The 18,027-nt window shown below is 67.9% G+C and overlaps 5 non-coding genes across 5 annotated transcripts; all 5 read left to right on the forward strand.

Moving 5' to 3' along the window:
* Positions 1 to 37: 37 nt before the first annotated feature.
* Positions 38 to 156, forward strand: LOC138919221 (5S ribosomal RNA). Its single transcript, XR_011429221.1, has one exon. It is a non-coding gene; the product is annotated as a 5S ribosomal RNA (ribosomal RNA).
* A 3,914-nt stretch (positions 157 to 4,070) lies between these two features.
* LOC138919222 (5S ribosomal RNA) lies at positions 4,071 to 4,189 on the forward strand. The gene has a single exon (XR_011429222.1). It is a non-coding gene; the product is annotated as a 5S ribosomal RNA (ribosomal RNA).
* Positions 4,190 to 8,101: 3,912 nt separating this feature from the next.
* LOC138919224 (5S ribosomal RNA) lies at positions 8,102 to 8,220 on the forward strand. The gene has a single exon (XR_011429229.1). It is a non-coding gene; the product is annotated as a 5S ribosomal RNA (ribosomal RNA).
* A 3,911-nt stretch (positions 8,221 to 12,131) lies between these two features.
* Positions 12,132 to 12,250, forward strand: LOC138919225 (5S ribosomal RNA). The gene has a single exon (XR_011429230.1). It is a non-coding gene; the product is annotated as a 5S ribosomal RNA (ribosomal RNA).
* Positions 12,251 to 16,161: 3,911 nt separating this feature from the next.
* On the forward strand, positions 16,162 to 16,280 carry LOC138919226 (5S ribosomal RNA). The gene has a single exon (XR_011429231.1). It is a non-coding gene; the product is annotated as a 5S ribosomal RNA (ribosomal RNA).
* The last annotated feature ends 1,747 nt before the right edge of the window (positions 16,281 to 18,027 follow it).

The raw sequence follows: 18,027 nt of genomic DNA on the forward strand, positions 1-18,027 counted from the left end.
GCGAGGCTTCTTAGGGGCGCCGGCGGCAGCCGCCAGCGTCTACGGCCATACCACCCTGAACGCGCCCGATCTCGTCTGATCTCGGAAGCTAAGCAGGGTCGGGCCTGGTTAGGACTTGGATGGGAGACCGCCTGGGAATACCGGGTGCTGTAGGCTTTTGCCTCCCGCCGCCTCCCTCTCCTTTTGCGCCCCCCCCCCCGCCCCCCGGCCCCAGCGCCGCTCCCTCCACGCTCCTCCCGCCCCTCCTCCCTCCTCACCGGTCGCCCCATCGCCCCGCCACGCCCCCACCGCTGTCCAGCCGCGCGAGTGCCCCGCGGCCGCGGCCACCGCCGCCGCCGCCGCCGCCGCCGCCCAGCCCTTCCACCTCGCGGCCCCACGGGAACCCAGGGCCAACCGGGGCCGGCCCCGCGTGGCCGTGCCCCCGACGCCGCCCTCGTCCGGCGGGCTCCCTCTGTCCTCGGCGGCCTCTTCCCACCCGCCAGGCTCCTGAGAGACCCTAGCGGTCCACTCGGCCGGCGCGGCACCCAAGCAGTTGGTCGAGTCGTGGTGTGCGATGGAACGGATCCCGCTCCGGGCTGCGGAGGCCCGGACAGCTTCAGCAAGCTGCCAGCAGCCCCTCCGTCTTCCAGAGCCCATCTAGGAAAGACCCCGGGTCAGGCCTCTCCAAACAGCACCTACAGAAGGACGGGGCCCACTGGGCTCGAGAGGAGCCTTCCGGGCCTGGCCATCCATCCCAAGCGGGACGGCTTCTGGATTTTCTGATGCCTGCGCCGTGTGTCAGCTTCTCCAAGTCGGTACCTGGCTGTCCTTGATACCGTCGTTCGCGAGAAACCCTCGTTTCCGCACCGGAGTTGGTACGGGTCCTTTTGTGTTGTCTTTCCTTAAAGACGTCCCCTTCCCCAAGTGTCTAAGTTTCAAGCGCCTCCCCCCGCTCCCCGGCTGGGATGCAACTCCGTCTCCGTCTTCGCTTTTGTCTTTTGGGGGGGGGGGGGGTGGTCCTGCCTTCGTTTGAAAGGTCGGTGTCTGGCTCCTCGTGGATCCCTTGCATCCGTTTTGATTCTGAACAGACTGGATGGAAGGATTAGGAATCTTGCTGCGCTGGCCCAGGGTTTTGGTGTCCCCTCACTCAGGTGCCTCACTCTGTCCTGCCCCCCTCCTGGCCTCTGTCTGCCAGAGGGAGTGGACGAGTCCCCCGAGAGGACATTTCCGTCCTCAGCGGCCAGCCCTTCCTGGCTCCTTGGCTTGAGCTTTCATATCGTGCGGCTCGGGCAGCTTTGAAAGTCTGCTCTTCCCCTGCCTGTGTCCGCGCAGACTATCGCGGAAAGGGGATCCGGGAAAGCGGGAGGGGAGTTTGCTCCAGGGGAGGAGAGCGGGGATGACAGGGAGGAGGAGAGGGGAGACTTGCCTCAGATCGCACGGACTTTTACATTTTCAAGGGGGGAATTCATCAAGGTAAGCCGTCTCTTCCCCACCGCAGACAGAAAGCAATAGTTGCTCGCTGTGGAGAAGCTGGGACATGCGGGCAGAGCAGGAAGAGAGGACCTCAACCTCCATCCTCTCACCGTTCAGCAATCATCCTGGGAGCGAATATCCTCGTGTTTCCCTTTTCCCGTGGGCCCCACTTTCCCTGCCAGAGCAGACCCAGGGCACCTGTGGCCTGCTTCCTGCTTGCCCGGGATGGCGGGGTGGCGGGGCGGGGCGGGCCGCGCGTCGCTCCCTGCAGGGTAGCGCCCTGGGTGGTTCTGGTTCCGACGGCTCCCCCAATCTGACCTCCGATGAGCGTGTTCTGCTGGGAGAACTGGGGCTGTGTCTCCGTAAGTTTCCCGGAGTGCGGGCCCGGAGGCTTGGTCTCAAACGAAGGCTCGGCAGCAAGGGCCGCCGTTCCTGCGAGGGACTCGCCCTCCCTGAGCGGCAGTTGCCTCATCTGGTTGGAAAGGGGGTCCTGTTAGTGCCTCGTCGGTGGCGTTGTTGCGAGCGCGGAAGCGGGAGCACGGAGCACACCGCTCAGCACGGAGCGCGGCACTGGTTGGTGCGCGCTCATCGTCTGCCGTCCTTCCCTGTGAGCATAGTGCTTTCCGCCGACATTCGCCCGGCACCTGCGGGCCGCGTGCCTGCTTGGGGCCGGACCCAGCAGCCGAGGACGCAGGTGCCAAAATCTCTGCCTTTGGGGGAGTTCGCCGCCTCGTGCCTGGGACGGGAGGACCGACGGCAGACCAACACGTCCCGACGAGAGGCGGCGTCCCCGACGACGGGACGCGGTGCCGTGGGAAATGGAGAGCCTGGCACAGCCGAGGTCCTGGTCAGACATGCGTTGATGGCGTCGCTCTCTTTCCCCCAGCCCGCCCCCCGCCCCCCACCCCGGCCCCCCGGCCCTTTCCTCTCCCTCGCGTCCCGAGGTCCCCTTTCCAACGGGATCCAAGAACGCCCACAGGGCCCAAACTCTTGAGATGGGCAGTGCAGACATCGTGCACTGGATCCCGGGTGGACGACGGGAGAGGGCTGCGGCCCAGAACCCTGAAGCCCAGAGGTCTCGGGACGGGGATACCGGTGACGTCGGGAGGCACCAACGGGTGTTCGGACGTGCGTTTCCCTCCCCGTAATCACACCGTGGCGCTCATCCGTCCATCCTCGGCGTGCTAGCCATCTTGGTAAAACTAAGGAGACTTAACGGGTGAGCTAACCTGTGGGAGACCCTGGGTAATGTCCCTACCTGCGCTCGAGCAGACTGTGGACGCTGTGGTCGTCGGGGAGGGGGTTCTGTACGTCTGGTAGATTGCGTTGGTTTCTCGGGCGAAGTTCTCCGTGTCCTGACTTTTCTGGCTGCTCGTTCTGTCAACTCAGGAAGTCCGGGGGCGCCCCGCAGAAAGAGGAAAAGAGCCAGAACGAAGAGGCGAAGAGAGAAGGAAAGAAACACACAAACACGCACGCGCACACAAAAACGCGCACACACAGAGCGAGAGCGAGAGCGAGAGCGAGAGCGAGAGCGAGCCCGAGCCCGGCTGCCTGTCCGTGGCTCCTGGGCGTCCGGGTCGCGGGACAGGGATCCCAGGAGCGCTGCACTCCTGAGACCCTGTCTGCACGTCCCAGGGCCCCAGGGGTGATCGCCAGCCCCAGGGCCCCCGCCTCCTTGCCCGGGCCCAGCTCAAGCACCACCGCCCTCCTGTGGGGAAGCTGCCTCTTGGGCAGGGCCTCTCTGTGTCAGCGTGAGCGTCTGTGTGTCTGTCCCGGGGGGTGTCTGTCTGGGTCCGTGTCTCGGATCCTCTCAATCTCTCTGTCTCTGCCTCTGTCTCTGTCTCTGTCTCTGTGTCTCTCAGGTCGGTCAGTCAGGAGCTGTCCAGGGTGGCCGCGGGGCCTGGGGTTGAGGGCGCGGTCCGGGTCCCGTGGGCGGGGCGCGGGGCGGGGCGGGGAAGGGTGGCCCGCCCTGGTCTCCCCGCGCCCCGCCGCCCGCCCCGGAGGGCTTTCCGGTGATGCCCTCTGGTCGCGCCGGTGGCTCCAGCTGGATTTGGGCAAGTTGGGGCCGGGCCGGAGCGGCGGCCGCCGGGGGTTGTTGGGCCCGGGTTCGTTGGGAGGCGCCTCGGGCCGGAGGGGCCTCGCCGGCCCGGGGCCCCGACGCGCTGACGCGCCGACGCGCCGACGCGCCCGACGCCCCGGGCCACCTGTCCCCGAGCAGAGCAGCCGGATGTCCTGCGACCCGTCGCCGGGATGCGGGCGGACAGGAGGCCTGGAGCGTCCGGGGCCGGCTTGGGAGAGCGCCTAGACTTGCGCCCCGCCCGCCCACAGTCCCCGGGGTGCCCGAGGCCTCCCGCGCCCTGGGCGGGCGGCAGGGCAGGGCAGGGCAGGGCAGGGCAGGGTTTGGCTGGCCGCGGCGGCGGCGGCGGCGGCGGCGGGAGGCAGTGGCAGGCAGGCGGCAGGCGGCGGAGCGCGGGGCGCAGGGGACGCGGGCGGCCGGTGCGCGTCACAGGGGCTCGGGCGCGCGCGTCACAGACGCCAGGCGACGGCGCGTCACAGGGGCCAGGCGACAGCGCGCGCGCGCGCGAGGCTTCTTAGGGGCGCCGGCGGCAGCCGCCAGCGTCTACGGCCATACCACCCTGAACGCGCCCGATCTCGTCTGATCTCGGAAGCTAAGCAGGGTCGGGCCTGGTTAGGACTTGGATGGGAGACCGCCTGGGAATACCGGGTGCTGTAGGCTTTTGCCTCCCGCCGCCTCCCTCTCCTTTTGCGCCCCCCCCCCCGCCCCCCGGCCCCAGCGCCGCTCCCTCCACGCTCCTCCCGCCCCTCCTCCCTCCTCACCGGTCGCCCCATCGCCCCGCCACGCCCCCACCGCTGTCCAGCCGCGCGAGTGCCCCGCGGCCGCGGCCACCGCCGCCGCCGCCGCCGCCGCCGCCCAGCCCTTCCACCTCGCGGCCCCACGGGAACCCAGGGCCAACCGGGGCCGGCCCCGCGTGGCCGTGCCCCCGACGCCGCCCTCGTCCGGCGGGCTCCCTCTGTCCTCGGCGGCCTCTTCCCACCCGCCAGGCTCCTGAGAGACCCTAGCGGTCCACTCGGCCGGCGCGGCACCCAAGCAGTTGGTCGAGTCGTGGTGTGCGATGGAACGGATCCCGCTCCGGGCTGCGGAGGCCCGGACAGCTTCAGCAAGCTGCCAGCAGCCCCTCCGTCTTCCAGAGCCCATCTAGGAAAGACCCCGGGTCAGGCCTCTCCAAACAGCACCTACAGAAGGACGGGGCCCACTGGGCTCGAGAGGAGCCTTCCGGGCCTGGCCATCCATCCCAAGCGGGACGGCTTCTGGATTTTCTGATGCCTGCGCCGTGTGTCAGCTTCTCCAAGTCGGTACCTGGCTGTCCTTGATACCGTCGTTCGCGAGAAACCCTCGTTTCCGCACCGGAGTTGGTACGGGTCCTTTTGTGTTGTCTTTCCTTAAAGACGTCCCCTTCCCCAAGTGTCTAAGTTTCAAGCGCCTCCCCCCGCTCCCCGGCTGGGATGCAACTCCGTCTCCGTCTTCGCTTTTGTCTTTTGGGGGGGGGGGGTGGTCCTGCCTTCGTTTGAAAGGTCGGTGTCTGGCTCCTCGTGGATCCCTTGCATCCGTTTTGATTCTGAACAGACTGGATGGAAGGATTAGGAATCTTGCTGCGCTGGCCCAGGGTTTTGGTGTCCCCTCACTCAGGTGCCTCACTCTGTCCTGCCCCCCTCCTGGCCTCTGTCTGCCAGAGGGAGTGGACGAGTCCCCCGAGAGGACATTTCCGTCCTCAGCGGCCAGCCCTTCCTGGCTCCTTGGCTTGAGCTTTCATATCGTGCGGCTCGGGCAGCTTTGAAAGTCTGCTCTTCCCCTGCCTGTGTCCGCGCAGACTATCGCGGAAAGGGGATCCGGGAAAGCGGGAGGGGAGTTTGCTCCAGGGGAGGAGAGCGGGGATGACAGGGAGGAGGAGAGGGGAGACTTGCCTCAGATCGCACGGACTTTTACATTTTCAAGGGGGGAATTCATCAAGGTAAGCCGTCTCTTCCCCACCGCAGACAGAAAGCAATAGTTGCTCGCTGTGGAGAAGCTGGGACATGCGGGCAGAGCAGGAAGAGAGGACCTCAACCTCCATCCTCTCACCGTTCAGCAATCATCCTGGGAGCGAATATCCTCGTGTTTCCCTTTTCCCGTGGGCCCCACTTTCCCTGCCAGAGCAGACCCAGGGCACCTGTGGCCTGCTTCCTGCTTGCCCGGGATGGCGGGGTGGCGGGGCGGGGCGGGCCGCGCGTCGCTCCCTGCAGGGTAGCGCCCTGGGTGGTTCTGGTTCCGACGGCTCCCCCAATCTGACCTCCGATGAGCGTGTTCTGCTGGGAGAACTGGGGCTGTGTCTCCGTAAGTTTCCCGGAGTGCGGCCCCGGAGGCTTGGTCTCAAACGAAGGCTCGGCAGCAAGGGCCGCCGTTCCTGCGAGGGACTCGCCCTCCCTGAGCGGCAGTTGCCTCATCTGGTTGGAAAGGGGGTCCTGTTAGTGCCTCGTCGGTGGCGTTGTTGCGAGCGCGGAAGCGGGAGCACGGAGCACACCGCTCAGCACGGAGCGCGGCACTGGTTGGTGCGCGCTCATCGTCTGCCGTCCTTCCCTGTGAGCATAGTGCTTTCCGCCGACATTCGCCCGGCACCTGCGGGCCGCGTGCCTGCTTGGGGCCGGACCCAGCAGCCGAGGACGCAGGTGCCAAAATCTCTGCCTTTGGGGGAGTTCGCCGCCTCGTGCCTGGGACGGGAGGACCGACGGCAGACCAACACGTCCCGACGAGAGGCGGCGTCCCCGACGACGGGACGCGGTGCCGTGGGAAATGGAGAGCCTGGCACAGCCGAGGTCCTGGTCAGACATGCGTTGATGGCGTCGCTCTCTTTCCCCCAGCCCGCCCCCCGCCCCCCACCCCGGCCCCCCGGCCCTTTCCTCTCCCTCGCGTCCCGAGGTCCCCTTTCCAACGGGATCCAAGAACGCCCACAGGGCCCAAACTCTTGAGATGGGCAGTGCAGACATCGTGCACTGGATCCCGGGTGGACGACGGGAGAGGGCTGCGGCCCAGAACCCTGAAGCCCAGAGGTCTCGGGACGGGGATACCGGTGACGTCGGGAGGCACCAACGGGTGTTCCGACGTGCGTTTCCCTCCCCGTAATCACACCGTGGCGCTCATCCGTCCATCCTCGGCGTGCTAGCCATCTTGGTAAAACTAAGGAGACTTAACGGGTGAGCTAACCTGTGGGAGACCCTGGGTAATGTCCCTACCTGCGCTCGAGCAGACTGTGGACGCTGTGGTCGTCGGGGAGGGGGTTCTGTACGTCTGGTAGATTGCGTTGGTTTCTCGGGCGAAGTTCTCCGTGTCCTGACTTTTCTGGCTGCTCGTTCTGTCAACTCAGGAAGTCCGGGGGCGCCCCGCAGAAAGAGGAAAAGAGCCAGAACGAAGAGGCGAAGAGAGAAGGAAAGAAACACACAAACACGCACGCGCACACAAAAACGCGCACACACAGAGCGAGAGCGAGAGCGAGAGCGAGAGCGAGAGCGAGCCCGAGCCCGGCTGCCTGTCCGTGGCTCCTGGGCGTCCGGGTCGCGGGACAGGGATCCCAGGAGCGCTGCACTCCTGAGACCCTGTCTGCACGTCCCAGGGCCCCAGGGGTGATCGCCAGCCCCAGGGCCCCCGCCTCCTTGCCCGGGCCCAGCTCAAGCACCACCGCCCTCCTGTGGGGAAGCTGCCTCTTGGGCAGGGCCTCTCTGTGTCAGCGTGAGCGTCTGTGTGTCTGTCCCGGGGGGTGTCTGTCTGGGTCCGTGTCTCGGATCCTCTCAATCTCTCTGTCTCTGCCTCTGTCTCTGTCTCTGTCTCTGTGTCTCTCAGGTCGGTCAGTCAGGAGCTGTCCAGGGTGGCCGCGGGGCCTGGGGTTGAGGGCGCGGTCCGGGTCCCGTGGGCGGGGCGCGGGGCGGGGCGGGGAAGGGTGGCCCGCCCTGGTCTCCCCGCGCCCCGCCGCCCGCCCCGGAGGGCTTTCCGGTGATGCCCTCTGGTCGCGCCGGTGGCTCCAGCTGGATTTGGGCAAGTTGGGGCCGGGCCGGAGCGGCGGCCGCCGGGGGTTGTTGGGCCCGGGTTCGTTGGGAGGCGCCTCGGGCCGGAGGGGCCTCGCCGGCCCGGGGCCCCGACGCGCTGACGCGCCGACGCGCCGACGCGCCCGACGCCCCGGGCCACCTGTCCCCGAGCAGAGCAGCCGGATGTCCTGCGACCCGTCGCCGGGATGCGGGCGGACAGGAGGCCTGGAGCGTCCGGGGCCGGCTTGGGAGAGCGCCTAGACTTGCGCCCCGCCCGCCCACAGTCCCCGGGGTGCCCGAGGCCTCCCGCGCCCTGGGCGGGCGGCAGGGCAGGGCAGGGCAGGGCAGGGCAGGGTTTGGCTGGCCGCGGCGGCGGCGGCGGCGGCGGCGGGAGGCAGTGGCAGGCAGGCGGCAGGCGGCGGAGCGCGGGGCGCAGGGGACGCGGGCGGCCGGTGCGCGTCACAGGGGCTCGGGCGCGCGCGTCACAGACGCCAGGCGACGGCGCGTCACAGGGGCCAGGCGACAGCGCGCGCGCGCGCGAGGCTTCTTAGGGGCGCCGGCGGCAGCCGCCAGCGTCTACGGCCATACCACCCTGAACGCGCCCGATCTCGTCTGATCTCGGAAGCTAAGCAGGGTCGGGCCTGGTTAGGACTTGGATGGGAGACCGCCTGGGAATACCGGGTGCTGTAGGCTTTTGCCTCCCGCCGCCTCCCTCTCCTTTTGCGCCCCCCCCCCCGCCCCCCGGCCCCAGCGCCGCTCCCTCCACGCTCCTCCCGCCCCTCCTCCCTCCTCACCGGTCGCCCCATCGCCCCGCCACGCCCCCACCGCTGTCCAGCCGCGCGAGTGCCCCGCGGCCGCGGCCACCGCCGCCGCCGCCGCCGCCGCCGCCCAGCCCTTCCACCTCGCGGCCCCACGGGAACCCAGGGCCAACCGGGGCCGGCCCCGCGTGGCCGTGCCCCCGACGCCGCCCTCGTCCGGCGGGCTCCCTCTGTCCTCGGCGGCCTCTTCCCACCCGCCAGGCTCCTGAGAGACCCTAGCGGTCCACTCGGCCGGCGCGGCACCCAAGCAGTTGGTCGAGTCGTGGTGTGCGATGGAACGGATCCCGCTCCGGGCTGCGGAGGCCCGGACAGCTTCAGCAAGCTGCCAGCAGCCCCTCCGTCTTCCAGAGCCCATCTAGGAAAGACCCCGGGTCAGGCCTCTCCAAACAGCACCTACAGAAGGACGGGGCCCACTGGGCTCGAGAGGAGCCTTCCGGGCCTGGCCATCCATCCCAAGCGGGACGGCTTCTGGATTTTCTGATGCCTGCGCCGTGTGTCAGCTTCTCCAAGTCGGTACCTGGCTGTCCTTGATACCGTCGTTCGCGAGAAACCCTCGTTTCCGCACCGGAGTTGGTACGGGTCCTTTTGTGTTGTCTTTCCTTAAAGACGTCCCCTTCCCCAAGTGTCTAAGTTTCAAGCGCCTCCCCCCGCTCCCCGGCTGGGATGCAACTCCGTCTCCGTCTTCGCTTTTGTCTTTTGGGGGGGGGGGTGGTCCTGCCTTCGTTTGAAAGGTCGGTGTCTGGCTCCTCGTGGATCCCTTGCATCCGTTTTGATTCTGAACAGACTGGATGGAAGGATTAGGAATCTTGCTGCGCTGGCCCAGGGTTTTGGTGTCCCCTCACTCAGGTGCCTCACTCTGTCCTGCCCCCCTCCTGGCCTCTGTCTGCCAGAGGGAGTGGACGAGTCCCCCGAGAGGACATTTCCGTCCTCAGCGGCCAGCCCTTCCTGGCTCCTTGGCTTGAGCTTTCATATCGTGCGGCTCGGGCAGCTTTGAAAGTCTGCTCTTCCCCTGCCTGTGTCCGCGCAGACTATCGCGGAAAGGGGATCCGGGAAAGCGGGAGGGGAGTTTGCTCCAGGGGAGGAGAGCGGGGATGACAGGGAGGAGGAGAGGGGAGACTTGCCTCAGATCGCACGGACTTTTACATTTTCAAGGGGGGAATTCATCAAGGTAAGCCGTCTCTTCCCCACCGCAGACAGAAAGCAATAGTTGCTCGCTGTGGAGAAGCTGGGACATGCGGGCAGAGCAGGAAGAGAGGACCTCAACCTCCATCCTCTCACCGTTCAGCAATCATCCTGGGAGCGAATATCCTCGTGTTTCCCTTTTCCCGTGGGCCCCACTTTCCCTGCCAGAGCAGACCCAGGGCACCTGTGGCCTGCTTCCTGCTTGCCCGGGATGGCGGGGTGGCGGGGCGGGGCGGGCCGCGCGTCGCTCCCTGCAGGGTAGCGCCCTGGGTGGTTCTGGTTCCGACGGCTCCCCCAATCTGACCTCCGATGAGCGTGTTCTGCTGGGAGAACTGGGGCTGTGTCTCCGTAAGTTTCCCGGAGTGCGGCCCCGGAGGCTTGGTCTCAAACGAAGGCTCGGCAGCAAGGGCCGCCGTTCCTGCGAGGGACTCGCCCTCCCTGAGCGGCAGTTGCCTCATCTGGTTGGAAAGGGGGTCCTGTTAGTGCCTCGTCGGTGGCGTTGTTGCGAGCGCGGAAGCGGGAGCACGGAGCACACCGCTCAGCACGGAGCGCGGCACTGGTTGGTGCGCGCTCATCGTCTGCCGTCCTTCCCTGTGAGCATAGTGCTTTCCGCCGACATTCGCCCGGCACCTGCGGGCCGCGTGCCTGCTTGGGGCCGGACCCAGCAGCCGAGGACGCAGGTGCCAAAATCTCTGCCTTTGGGGGAGTTCGCCGCCTCGTGCCTGGGACGGGAGGACCGACGGCAGACCAACACGTCCCGACGAGAGGCGGCGTCCCCGACGACGGGACGCGGTGCCGTGGGAAATGGAGAGCCTGGCACAGCCGAGGTCCTGGTCAGACATGCGTTGATGGCGTCGCTCTCTTTCCCCCAGCCCGCCCCCCGCCCCCCACCCCGGCCCCCCGGCCCTTTCCTCTCCCTCGCGTCCCGAGGTCCCCTTTCCAACGGGATCCAAGAACGCCCACAGGGCCCAAACTCTTGAGATGGGCAGTGCAGACATCGTGCACTGGATCCCGGGTGGACGACGGGAGAGGGCTGCGGCCCAGAACCCTGAAGCCCAGAGGTCTCGGGACGGGGATACCGGTGACGTCGGGAGGCACCAACGGGTGTTCCGACGTGCGTTTCCCTCCCCGTAATCACACCGTGGCGCTCATCCGTCCATCCTCGGCGTGCTAGCCATCTTGGTAAAACTAAGGAGACTTAACGGGTGAGCTAACCTGTGGGAGACCCTGGGTAATGTCCCTACCTGCGCTCGAGCAGACTGTGGACGCTGTGGTCGTCGGGGAGGGGGTTCTGTACGTCTGGTAGATTGCGTTGGTTTCTCGGGCGAAGTTCTCCGTGTCCTGACTTTTCTGGCTGCTCGTTCTGTCAACTCAGGAAGTCCGGGGGCGCCCCGCAGAAAGAGGAAAAGAGCCAGAACGAAGAGGCGAAGAGAGAAGGAAAGAAACACACAAACACGCACGCGCACACAAAAACGCGCACACACAGAGCGAGAGCGAGAGCGAGAGCGAGAGCGAGCCCGAGCCCGAGCCCGGCTGCCTGTCCGTGGCTCCTGGGCGTCCGGGTCGCGGGACAGGGATCCCAGGAGCGCTGCACTCCTGAGACCCTGTCTGCACGTCCCAGGGCCCCAGGGGTGATCGCCAGCCCCAGGGCCCCCGCCTCCTTGCCCGGGCCCAGCTCAAGCACCACCGCCCTCCTGTGGGGAAGCTGCCTCTTGGGCAGGGCCTCTCTGTGTCAGCGTGAGCGTCTGTGTGTCTGTCCCGGGGGGTGTCTGTCTGGGTCCGTGTCTCGGATCCTCTCAATCTCTCTGTCTCTGCCTCTGTCTCTGTCTCTGTCTCTGTGTCTCTCAGGTCGGTCAGTCAGGAGCTGTCCAGGGTGGCCGCGGGGCCTGGGGTTGAGGGCGCGGTCCGGGTCCCGTGGGCGGGGCGCGGGGCGGGGCGGGGAAGGGTGGCCCGCCCTGGTCTCCCCGCGCCCCGCCGCCCGCCCCGGAGGGCTTTCCGGTGATGCCCTCTGGTCGCGCCGGTGGCTCCAGCTGGATTTGGGCAAGTTGGGGCCGGGCAGGAGCGGCGGCCGCCGGGGGTTGTTGGGCCCGGGTTCGTTGGGAGGCGCCTCGGGCCGGAGGGGCCTCGCCGGCCCGGGGCCCCGACGCGCTGACGCGCCGACGCGCCGACGCGCCCGACGCCCCGGGCCACCTGTCCCCGAGCAGAGCAGCCGGATGTCCTGCGACCCGTCGCCGGGATGCGGGCGGACAGGAGGCCTGGAGCGTCCGGGGCCGGCTTGGGAGAGCGCCTAGACTTGCGCCCCGCCCGCCCACAGTCCCCGGGGTGCCCGAGGCCTCCCGCGCCCTGGGCGGGCGGCAGGGCAGGGCAGGGCAGGGCAGGGCAGGGTTTGGCTGGCCGCGGCGGCGGCGGCGGCGGCGGCGGGAGGCAGTGGCAGGCAGGCGGCAGGCGGCGGAGCGCGGGGCGCAGGGGACGCGGGCGGCCGGTGCGCGTCACAGGGGCTCGGGCGCGCGCGTCACAGACGCCAGGCGACGGCGCGTCACAGGGGCCAGGCGACAGCGCGCGCGCGCGCGAGGCTTCTTAGGGGCGCCGGCGGCAGCCGCCAGCGTCTACGGCCATACCACCCTGAACGCGCCCGATCTCGTCTGATCTCGGAAGCTAAGCAGGGTCGGGCCTGGTTAGGACTTGGATGGGAGACCGCCTGGGAATACCGGGTGCTGTAGGCTTTTGCCTCCCGCCGCCTCCCTCTCCTTTTGCGCCCCCCCCCCCGCCCCCCGGCCCCAGCGCCGCTCCCTCCACGCTCCTCCCGCCCCTCCTCCCTCCTCACCGGTCGCCCCATCGCCCCGCCACGCCCCCACCGCTGTCCAGCCGCGCGAGTGCCCCGCGGCCGCGGCCACCGCCGCCGCCGCCGCCGCCGCCGCCCAGCCCTTCCACCTCGCGGCCCCACGGGAACCCAGGGCCAACCGGGGCCGGCCCCGCGTGGCCGTGCCCCCGACGCCGCCCTCGTCCGGCGGGCTCCCTCTGTCCTCGGCGGCCTCTTCCCACCCGCCAGGCTCCTGAGAGACCCTAGCGGTCCACTCGGCCGGCGCGGCACCCAAGCAGTTGGTCGAGTCGTGGTGTGCGATGGAACGGATCCCGCTCCGGGCTGCGGAGGCCCGGACAGCTTCAGCAAGCTGCCAGCAGCCCCTCCGTCTTCCAGAGCCCATCTAGGAAAGACCCCGGGTCAGGCCTCTCCAAACAGCACCTACAGAAGGACGGGGCCCACTGGGCTCGAGAGGAGCCTTCCGGGCCTGGCCATCCATCCCAAGCGGGACGGCTTCTGGATTTTCTGATGCCTGCGCCGTGTGTCAGCTTCTCCAAGTCGGTACCTGGCTGTCCTTGATACCGTCGTTCGCGAGAAACCCTCGTTTCCGCACCGGAGTTGGTACGGGTCCTTTTGTGTTGTCTTTCCTTAAAGACGTCCCCTTCCCCAAGTGTCTAAGTTTCAAGCGCCTCCCCCCGCTCCCCGGCTGGGATGCAACTCCGTCTCCGTCTTCGCTTTTGTCTTTTGGGGGGGGGGGTGGTCCTGCCTTCGTTTGAAAGGTCGGTGTCTGGCTCCTCGTGGATCCCTTGCATCCGTTTTGATTCTGAACAGACTGGATGGAAGGATTAGGAATCTTGCTGCGCTGGCCCAGGGTTTTGGTGTCCCCTCACTCAGGTGCCTCACTCTGTCCTGCCCCCCTCCTGGCCTCTGTCTGCCAGAGGGAGTGGACGAGTCCCCCGAGAGGACATTTCCGTCCTCAGCGGCCAGCCCTTCCTGGCTCCTTGGCTTGAGCTTTCATATCGTGCGGCTCGGGCAGCTTTGAAAGTCTGCTCTTCCCCTGCCTGTGTCCGCGCAGACTATCGCGGAAAGGGGATCCGGGAAAGCGGGAGGGGAGTTTGCTCCAGGGGAGGAGAGCGGGGATGACAGGGAGGAGGAGAGGGGAGACTTGCCTCAGATCGCACGGACTTTTACATTTTCAAGGGGGGAATTCATCCAGGTAAGCCGTCTCTTCCCCACCGCAGACAGAAAGCAATAGTTGCTCGCTGTGGAGAAGCTGGGACATGCGGGCAGAGCAGGAAGAGAGGACCTCAACCTCCATCCTCTCACCGTTCAGCAATCATCCTGGGAGCGAATATCCTCGTGTTTCCCTTTTCCCGTGGGCCCCACTTTCCCTGCCAGAGCAGACCCAGGGCACCTGTGGCCTGCTTCCTGCTTGCCCGGGATGGCGGGGTGGCGGGGCGGGGCGGGCCGCGCGTCGCTCCCTGCAGGGTAGCGCCCTGGGTGGTTCTGGTTCCGACGGCTCCCCCAATCTGACCTCCGATGAGCGTGTTCTGCTGGGAGAACTGGGGCTGTGTCTCCGTAAGTTTCCCGGAGTGCGGGCCCGGAGGCTTGGTCTCAAACGAAGGCTCGGCAGCAAGGGCCGCCGTTCCTGCGAGGGACTCGCCCTCCCTGAGCGGCAGTTGCCTCATCTGGTTGGAAAGGGGGTCCTGTTAGTGCCTCGTCGGTGGCGTTGTTGCGAGCGCGGAAGCGGGAGCACGGAGCACACCGCTCAGCACGGAGCGCGGCACTGGTTGGTGCGCGCTCATCGTCTGCCGTCCTTCCCTGTGAGCATAGTGCTTTCCGCCGACATTCGCCCGGCACCTGCGGGCCGCGTGCCTGCTTGGGGCCGGACCCAGCAGCCGAGGACGCAGGTGCCAAAATCTCTGCCTTTGGGGGAGTTCGCCGCCTCGTGCCTGGGACGGGAGGACCGACGGCAGACCAACACGTCCCGACGAGAGGCGGCGTCCCCGACGACGGGACGCGGTGCCGTGGGAAATGGAGAGCCTGGCACAGCCGAGGTCCTGGTCAGACATGCGTTGATGGCGTCGCTCTCTTTCCCCCAGCCCGCCCCCCGCCCCCCACCCCGGCCCCCCGGCCCTTTCCTCTCCCTCGCGTCCCGAGGTCCCCTTTCCAACGGGATCCAAGAACGCCCACAGGGCCCAAACTCTTGAGATGGGCAGTGCAGACATCGTGCACTGGATCCCGGGTGGACGACGGGAGAGGGCTGCGGCCCAGAACCCTGAAGCCCAGAGGTCTCGGGACGGGGATACCGGTGACGTCGGGAGGCACCAACGGGTGTTCGGACGTGCGTTTCCCTCCCCGTAATCACACCGTGGCGCTCATCCGTCCATCCTCGGCGTGCTAGCCATCTTGGTAAAACTAAGGAGACTTAACGGGTGAGCTAACCTGTGGGAGACCCTGGGTAATGTCCCTACCTGCGCTCGAGCAGACTGTGGACGCTGTGGTCGTCGGGGAGGGGGTTCTGTACGTCTGGTAGATTGCGTTGGTTTCTCGGGCGAAGTTCTCCGTGTCCTGACTTTTCTGGCTGCTCGTTCTGTCAACTCAGGAAGTCCGGGGGCGCCCCGCAGAAAGAGGAAAAGAGCCAGAACGAAGAGGCGAAGAGAGAAGGAAAGAAACACACAAACACGCACGCGCACACAAAAACGCGCACACACAGAGCGAGAGCGAGAGCGAGAGCGAGAGCGAGCGCGAGCCCGAGCCCGGCTGCCTGTCCGTGGCTCCTGGGCGTCCGGGTCGCGGGACAGGGATCCCAGGAGCGCTGCACTCCTGAGACCCTGTCTGCACGTCCCAGGGCCCCAGGGGTGATCGCCAGCCCCAGGGCCCCCGCCTCCTTGCCCGGGCCCAGCTCAAGCACCACCGCCCTCCTGTGGGGAAGCTGCCTCTTGGGCAGGGCCTCTCTGTGTCAGCGTGAGCGTCTGTGTGTCTGTCCCGGGGGGTGTCTGTCTGGGTCCGTGTCTCGGATCCTCTCAATCTCTCTGTCTCTGCCTCTGTCTCTGTCTCTGTCTCTGTGTCTCTCAGGTCGGTCAGTCAGGAGCTGTCCAGGGTGGCCGCGGGGCCTGGGGTTGAGGGCGCGGTCCGGGTCCCGTGGGCGGGGCGCGGGGCGGGGCGGGGAAGGGTGGCCCGCCCTGGTCTCCCCGCGCCCCGCCGCCCGCCCCGGAGGGCTTTCCGGTGATGCCCTCTGGTCGCGCCGGTGGCTCCAGCTGGATTTGGGCAAGTTGGGGCCGGGCCGGAGCGGCGGCCGCCGGGGGTTGTTGGGCCCGGGTTCGTTGGGAGGCGCCTCGGGCCGGAGGGGCCTCGCCGGCCCGGGGCCCCGACGCGCTGACGCGCCGACGCGCCGACGCGCCCGACGCCCCGGGCCACCTGTCCCCGAGCAGAGCAGCCGGATGTCCTGCGACCCGTCGCCGGGATGCGGGCGGACAGGAGGCCTGGAGCGTCCGGGGCCGGCTTGGGAGAGCGCCTAGACTTGCGCCCCGCCCGCCCACAGTCCCCGGGGTGCCCGAGGCCTCCCGCGCCCTGGGCGGGCGGCAGGGCAGGGCAGGGCAGGGCAGGGCAGGGTTTGGCTGGCCGCGGCGGCGGCGGCGGCGGCGGCGGGAGGCAGTGGCAGGCAGGCGGCAGGCGGCGGAGCGCGGGGCGCAGGGGACGCGGGCGGCCGGTGCGCGTCACAGGGGCTCGGGCGCGCGCGTCACAGACGCCAGGCGACGGCGCGTCACAGGGGCCAGGCGACAGCGCGCGCGCGCGCGAGGCTTCTTAGGGGCGCCGGCGGCAGCCGCCAGCGTCTACGGCCATACCACCCTGAACGCGCCCGATCTCGTCTGATCTCGGAAGCTAAGCAGGGTCGGGCCTGGTTAGGACTTGGATGGGAGACCGCCTGGGAATACCGGGTGCTGTAGGCTTTTGCCTCCCGCCGCCTCCCTCTCCTTTTGCGCCCCCCCCCCCGCCCCCCGGCCCCAGCGCCGCTCCCTCCACGCTCCTCCCGCCCCTCCTCCCTCCTCACCGGTCGCCCCATCGCCCCGCCACGCCCCCACCGCTGTCCAGCCGCGCGAGTGCCCCGCGGCCGCGGCCACCGCCGCCGCCGCCGCCGCCGCCGCCCAGCCCTTCCACCTCGCGGCCCCACGGGAACCCAGGGCCAACCGGGGCCGGCCCCGCGTGGCCGTGCCCCCGACGCCGCCCTCGTCCGGCGGGCTCCCTCTGTCCTCGGCGGCCTCTTCCCACCCGCCAGGCTCCTGAGAGACCCTAGCGGTCCACTCGGCCGGCGCGGCACCCAAGCAGTTGGTCGAGTCGTGGTGTGCGATGGAACGGATCCCGCTCCGGGCTGCGGAGGCCCGGACAGCTTCAGCAAGCTGCCAGCAGCCCCTCCGTCTTCCAGAGCCCATCTAGGAAAGACCCCGGGTCAGGCCTCTCCAAACAGCACCTACAGAAGGACGGGGCCCACTGGGCTCGAGAGGAGCCTTCCGGGCCTGGCCATCCATCCCAAGCGGGACGGCTTCTGGATTTTCTGATGCCTGCGCCGTGTGTCAGCTTCTCCAAGTCGGTACCTGGCTGTCCTTGATACCGTCGTTCGCGAGAAACCCTCGTTTCCGCACCGGAGTTGGTACGGGTCCTTTTGTGTTGTCTTTCCTTAAAGACGTCCCCTTCCCCAAGTGTCTAAGTTTCAAGCGCCTCCCCCCGCTCCCCGGCTGGGATGCAACTCCGTCTCCGTCTTCGCTTTTGTCTTTTGGGGGGGGGGGGGTCCTGCCTTCGTTTGAAAGGTCGGTGTCTGGCTCCTCGTGGATCCCTTGCATCCGTTTTGATTCTGAACAGACTGGATGGAAGGATTAGGAATCTTGCTGCGCTGGCCCAGGGTTTTGGTGTCCCCTCACTCAGGTGCCTCACTCTGTCCTGCCCCCCTCCTGGCCTCTGTCTGCCAGAGGGAGTGGACGAGTCCCCCGAGAGGACATTTCCGTCCTCAGCGGCCAGCCCTTCCTGGCTCCTTGGCTTGAGCTTTCATATCGTGCGGCTCGGGCAGCTTTGAAAGTCTGCTCTTCCCCTGCCTGTGTCCGCGCAGACTATCGCGGAAAGGGGATCCGGGAAAGCGGGAGGGGAGTTTGCTCCAGGGGAGGAGAGCGGGGATGACAGGGAGGAGGAGAGGGGAGACTTGCCTCAGATCGCACGGACTTTTACATTTTCAAGGGGGGAATTCATCCAGGTAAGCCGTCTCTTCCCCACCGCAGACAGAAAGCAATAGTTGCTCGCTGTGGAGAAGCTGGGACATGCGGGCAGAGCAGGAAGAGAGGACCTCAACCTCCATCCTCTCACCGTTCAGCAATCATCCTGGGAGCGAATATCCTCGTGTTTCCCTTTTCCCGTGGGCCCCACTTTCCCTGCCAGAGCAGACCCAGGGCACCTGTGGCCTGCTTCCTGCTTGCCCGGGATGGCGGGGTGGCGGGGCGGGGCGGGCCGCGCGTCGCTCCCTGCAGGGTAGCGCCCTGGGTGGTTCTGGTTCCGACGGCTCCCCCAATCTGACCTCCGATGAGCGTGTTCTGCTGGGAGAACTGGGGCTGTGTCTCCGTAAGTTTCCCGGAGTGCGGGCCCGGAGGCTTGGTCTCAAACGAAGGCTCGGCAGCAAGGGCCGCCGTTCCTGCGAGGGACTCGCCCTCCCTG

Source organism: Equus caballus, chromosome 1 (genome assembly GCF_041296265.1).
Source record: "Equus caballus isolate H_3958 breed thoroughbred chromosome 1, TB-T2T, whole genome shotgun sequence".
NCBI lineage: Eukaryota > Metazoa > Chordata > Mammalia > Perissodactyla > Equidae > Equus > Equus caballus.